Below are 6,091 nucleotides of genomic sequence, written 5' to 3' on the forward strand. Positions count from 1 at the left end.
GAGTGCTTCACACTTGAGGAGCAACTGCTAAGGATCTCTGATCGTTGTCTCCGAATTATTTTAAAGGTTAGATTCGATCCCTCGAATTTTTATTCATGATTTGTATGCTTTTATTTGGATTTTATGTGTGTAAAAGTGTTTTGCCATGCCCCGCTGCGATTAAAATCCAACAGACTGGGTTCCTTTTTGTGAGGCACCCGCTGCTGTGCCCATGAGTGTTGTTCGCGAGTTCTATGCGAATGCGAAGGCTAAGAAGAATGGCTTCACAGTGATTTTTAGAAATTTGAGAAAAATTGGATTTCATTGCTAGTTGTTGTGGCTAGGTGTCAATTGCCTAGTAGCCAACTCTTATTTATATGAGTAGTCTAGGGTTGAATGAGATGGAGCGAAACACACTCGTTCAGAAATTGAAAAAAAAAAGAAAAAAGAAAAAAAGAAAAAAAGAAAAAAAAGAATAAGTGTTATATATAACTGATCATGAGTGGGCTCTTTGGTACTCGAGTTATTAAGTTCTTAGGGGATTTTGTGCCTAGTGACCTAAGGCTTTTATAGTCTGGGATCCGCTAACCTAACGCTCGCTACATGGGTACTATTGTATAAGTCTTTTGTAGACCTCAGTCATTGCACGATCAAATAAACATATGTGTGTTGTTTTATTTGAATAAAAGCATGAATCCATATAAAACTCCAATATAAGAATTGAAGTGTTATAAGTTATTTTGAGTCTAGATTTTTATTTTATTTATTACCTTATGATTGCCTTGTTGAGTAGTGAGTCATGATTATTGATCTAGTTGCGATAGTATATCTGTAAGCATTTGCACACACGCACGTCTCTAGTTTGTAAGTTGATTTGTATGATTTGATTGATCTTTAAGTGGGTAACTGCATTTGTTGAGATGTTGCTCGTTAATTGGTTTAGTTATTCTATTAGGATCATTGCATTCATGCATTTTTGTTTCTTGTTCTTTGAGTCTGTTTATGCTTGAGGACAAGCATCGATTCAAGTTTGGGGGTATGTTGAGTGGTATTTATGACACTTCATAATGCTCTATTAAGCTTTGAATTGATGCGTTTTTACTCAAGTTGTTAAGTGTTTTAACGTATTTTCTAGTGTTTTTCCATTTCATGCATTATCTAGGTAATCAGGTGAATTAGCATTGTTTTGGTGCTAATTTGGTGTCAAGGTGGTGTTGGAATAAAAGCTCGTGGAAAGCCGACTCGAAGCAGCAAAAAAGATCAGAAATCTGAAGTTTTTCCAGAGGTACGGTGTGCCCGCGCTGGTCAAGCACGCCCGCGCTGGTCAGGCGCGCCCACGCTAGTCAAGCGTGCGGCCGCGCCAGGATGTCAGAAAGGCAGCGCGGCCGCGTGCTATCACAATTAGAATAAAGGACTTCAAAGAATCCTGATTCTATTATAATTACAATTAGAGGACTTCTGGATTACATGGCGCTGCTATATATATTCGAATAAAGGACATTTTCAATAGAGAGACGTACCAGAGCGCAAGGAGAGCCATAAGAAGACCGTTTTAGCACGGATTCAATGAAGATGAAGAAGATCTTGTTTTTACTTGTGAATCTTTGTTCTAAGTTGTAAATTGGATGCCAGTTTTCTTATTTGTGAACCTTACTCTTATTTCGTACTTGGTTTTGTTATTTAAGTATAAAGATTACGTTTGTTATACCATGCTTTCATCGAAACCCACGTTGATGATGAGTCCGATTATGGGCTAATCGTTATCGTGGGGTTCTAACAGATTTATTTATGGATTTCTTTAGTGAATTTGTTTCTATGCCTTAGAGTGTGGTGATTGTATGATATCCTAGTATTGGTTGCACGTATTCATCTTATGAGCGTCGCGAACTTATAAGATAGCGTGTTAATCTTTAATGAAGCGATAGTGAATTTAAGGATTTAGAATTTTCCATGCTAGCATAGGTTCATGTGTTATTGTTATGCATGATTCGTAGGTAATTTTAACCATCTTACTTGCCATGTGTAATCATGATAGATAACTTGTGGTTAAACCATTATGTTGTCAAATTCTATAGACATATAGGGTCTCAATATAATTGGTGTCTATTCAGCTTCTATCTTTTTTGTGGATATGTGATAGTATATTATTTGTGCAACGAAAGTTTGTGTTTAGCAGTTCCGTGTTATCTGATTAGTGTCATCACCATTGCATGCTAAGGTTAAGAATAATAAGGCTATTGAATGAAGTATTTAATGAAGTTAGAATCCCATGTTTGTCATATATATTAATTCAATCATTATTATTCTTTAGTTATAATTGTTAGTTTAATTTTTAGTTATAACCAACCTCAATTTGTTATCATCTTAGCATTGAATAATAACCATACATTGTTGCTTAAGTGCATAAATTAATTAGTAAACCAAAGCCAGTCTCTGTGGGAATGGATCTGATTTATATCTTATACTACTTGCAAACTCGTATACTTGCATGTAATTTAGTGTGTGTTTAGCGACTAACAAGTTTTTGGCGCCGCTGCTGGGGACTGCAGTGTTAATTTTTAGTTTATGTATTTTACATCAGTGGTCGTTAAAGTTCATTGACTTGGACATTGTTACTTATCTGTTTCCTTGTCTTATTTCAGGTACTCTAGTGAGGGTATATGCATACGCGTTCGCGTACTCGTAAGAGAACTCTGGATAAAGCCGAGGAAGAAGTTGTGGTGGTTCGAAAGGAAGTTTTCGAAGAAGAAAAGAAGGTAGAAGAAGAAGAGAAAGTCGAGTAACCAGTTTTAGTAGAGATGGGAGATCAAGCAGAAAATCATGAGGCTTTGATGGACTATTCTCAGCCTAAGATCAATGACATTCAGTCAAGCATCATCAGGCCAGCCATCAGGGCTAACACTTTTGAGATCAAGTCAAGCACGATTCAGATGATACAGAACTCAGTTCAGTTTGGGGGTTATCCTACTGAAGACCCGAACATGCACATCAGGGATTTCATCGAGATCTGCGACACGTTCAAGTTCAATGATATGACTGAAGATGCTATCAAGCTGCGACTCTTCCCATTCTCTCTGAGGGACCAAGCTAAGTGCTGGTTATATTCTCTACCAGCAGGGTCTATCACCACTTGGGAAGATCTTGCTTAAAAGTTTCTCACTAAATTCTTCCCTATGACGAAGACTTCTACAATCAGGAATGCTCTTACTCAGTTTGCTCATCAAACTGGAGGATCTCTGTGTGAGGCTTGTGATCGATATAAGGAGATGCTAAGGAAGTTCCCACACCATGGCATGCTTGATTGGATGATTATTAACTGTTTCTATAATGGATTGGGTGCTACTTCTAGACCCATGCTTGATGCAGCATCAGGAGGAGCCTTGTGGGCTAAGAGCTATGATGAAGCTTATGAATTAATTGAACTGATGGTTGCTAATGAATGCCAGAATCCTTCCCAAAGACTGACTCAGGGAAAAGTAGCAAGAATTCTAGAGTTGGATGCAGCAACTGCTATAGCTGCCCAACTTAAGGCTTTGACGATGGAGGTGGATACTTTGGTTAATTATGGGGTTAATCAAATCGCTAGTGTCTGTGAACTTTGCGCTGGTGCCCATGAGACTGATCAGTATGCAATTTCTAGTGAATCAGCTCAATTCGTGAGCAACTTTCAGTGTTTACAGCAGCCCGTGCCAGCAACTTATCATCCCAACAACCACAATCATCCTAATTTCAGTTGGAGCAACGCTCAGAATGCGGTTCAACAGCCTTATCAGCAGTATGCAACTAAGCAGTATAACCCCCTGGTTTTCAGCAACCGCAATATGCACCAAGACAGCAACTCCAGCTGCAACAAGCTAATGAAAAAATCTGAACTAGAGGAGTTAAAGCTTATGTGCAAGAGTTAAGCTGTTTCTATCAAGACCTTGGAAAATGAAATTGGGCAAATTGCCAATGCCTTGCTAAATCGTCAGCCTGATACACTACCTAGTGACACAAAAGTTCCAGGAAGGTAGGAAGCTAAGGAGCAGGTTAAAGCAATCACTTTAAGGTCTGGAAAGGTTGCGAATCTCGAACAAACTCAAGCGTTGACTGAAGAAGCTGGGGCTGAGAAAGAAGTAGAGCAGCAGAAAGAAGAAGTGGAACCAAGAAAGACTACTGTTGAGAACACTCCTCTTGAGGGTAATACAGGGAAGAAACATATTTATCCTCCACCACCTTTTCCTAAGCGGCTGCAGAAGAAAATGCTGGACAAGTAATTTGAGAAGTTTTTGTAGGTGTTCAAGAAACTTCATATCAACATACCTTTCATTGAGGCTCTCGAGCAGATGCCTAGTTACGCAAAGTTTATGAAAGTTATTCTTTCTCGGAAAGTGAAACTAGATGATTTAGAGACAGTCGCTCTCACGGAGGAATGCAGTGTTGTGCTGCAACAGAAGTTGCCTCCGAAGCTTAAATATCCAGGAAGCTTCACTATTCCATGTACTATTGGAAAAGTGTCTTTTGACAAGTGCTTATGTGATTGGGGAGCTAGCATCAATCTGATGCCTTTGTCAATCTTCAAGCAGTTGGACTTACCTGATCCAAAACCAACTTATATGACTTTGCAATTGGCCGACCGTTCTATTACATATCTGTGAGGTATTGTGGAGGATGTCTTGGTCAAGGTTGATAAACTCATCTTCCCTGCTGATTTCGTCATTCTTGTTTTTGAGGAGGATAAGAAGATTCCCATAATCTTGGGAAGACCTTTCTTGGCGACTAGCCGGACTAGTGCTGAGCATTCGGCCGGTTCGGTCAGAAATCGAACCGAACCGAATTAACCGAAAACCGAATAGCTGATTTTTTTGTAACCAAACCGAACCGAACTTACTTATAAACCGAACCAAAAATCGAACCGAAATATTTCGGTTTATTCGGTTCGGTTTATAAAAAACCGAAATATTTAAAAATATAAGTTCTAAAAACACAAAAAAGTTACGTCTTATAGAAAAAAATTTAAAAGAATGAAAAATAAATTAAAGAACATTTACACTATTTAATAAAAGAAGAAAAAAATAATTTCAGAAGTTAAAAGTAAAAAAGGTGGAAATTATAATTAAAGTTCAACAATCAGTATGATAAACCTCGACACAATACTACAAATTAAAATAATTAAGTTTATAAATAATTATAACATTCAATGAATCTTTTCTTCGTTTTGCACACATGCAACACAAAAATTAAGTTCTCTACACTTTAATCTCCAATTGCTGCCACTGTGTTCATGTAATATTATATAAAATATAATTGAAATATATATATATATATATATGTGTGTGTATAATTCAATTAATTCGGTTAAAACCGAACCAATATTTTGAGAAACCGAACCGAACTGATTTTATTTCGGTTCAAACCGAAAAACCGAAATAACCGAAATTTTTAAAAAACTCAAACCAAACTGAACCGAAATTTTACGGTTCGGTTCGGTTTCGGTTCGGTTTTGCTTACCCCTAAGCCAGACCTTGATAGATGTGCAGAAGGGTGAGCTCACAATGCGAATGCTGGATCAGGATGTCACTTTTAATGTGTTCAATGCCTATAAAATTCCCTACTGATAATGAAGAGTGCTTAAAGATGGAGTTGGTAAATTCTGTGGTTACTTCAGAATGTGTAGATGTTTATGGAAGACTTCTCTAAGATTTCGAAGCCATTGTGCAGTTTGCTAGAGAAAGACGTCCCTTTCAAGTTTGATGACGAGTGCATTACAACTTTTGAAACATTGAAGAAGAGTTTAATCACGGAACATGTCATAACTGCACCTGATTGGTCTGAACCTTCTGAGATGATGTGCGATGCAAGTGACTATGCAGTTGGAGTAGTTCTTGGGCAGAGGAAGAACAACATATTTCATGTGGTCTGCTACGCTAGCAAGACCCTAAATGGTGGTCAACTGAATTATACCACTACGAAGAAAGAACTTTTGGCTATTTTCAATGGTTTTGAGAAAGGTCGATCTTATCTACTTGGGACTAAGGTGACAGTTTTCACTGATCACGTTGCAATTCGTTATCTCGTCTCAAAGAAGGACTTGAATCCTAGATTGATTAGATGGGTTCTTTTACTTCAAGAA

The 6,091-nt window shown here is 37.8% G+C and overlaps 1 non-coding gene across 1 annotated transcript; it reads right to left on the reverse strand.

The window, feature by feature from the left end:
* Window positions 1–3,167: 3,167 nt before the first annotated feature.
* LOC141663436 (small nucleolar RNA R71) lies at window positions 3,168–3,274 on the reverse strand. Its single transcript, XR_012551508.1, has one exon. It is a non-coding gene; the product is annotated as a small nucleolar RNA R71 (small nucleolar RNA).
* Window positions 3,275–6,091: the final 2,817 nt, after the last annotated feature.

The sequence above is a fragment of the Apium graveolens genome, chromosome 5, assembly GCF_009905375.1.
Source record: "Apium graveolens cultivar Ventura chromosome 5, ASM990537v1, whole genome shotgun sequence".
Lineage (NCBI taxonomy): Eukaryota > Viridiplantae > Streptophyta > Magnoliopsida > Apiales > Apiaceae > Apium > Apium graveolens.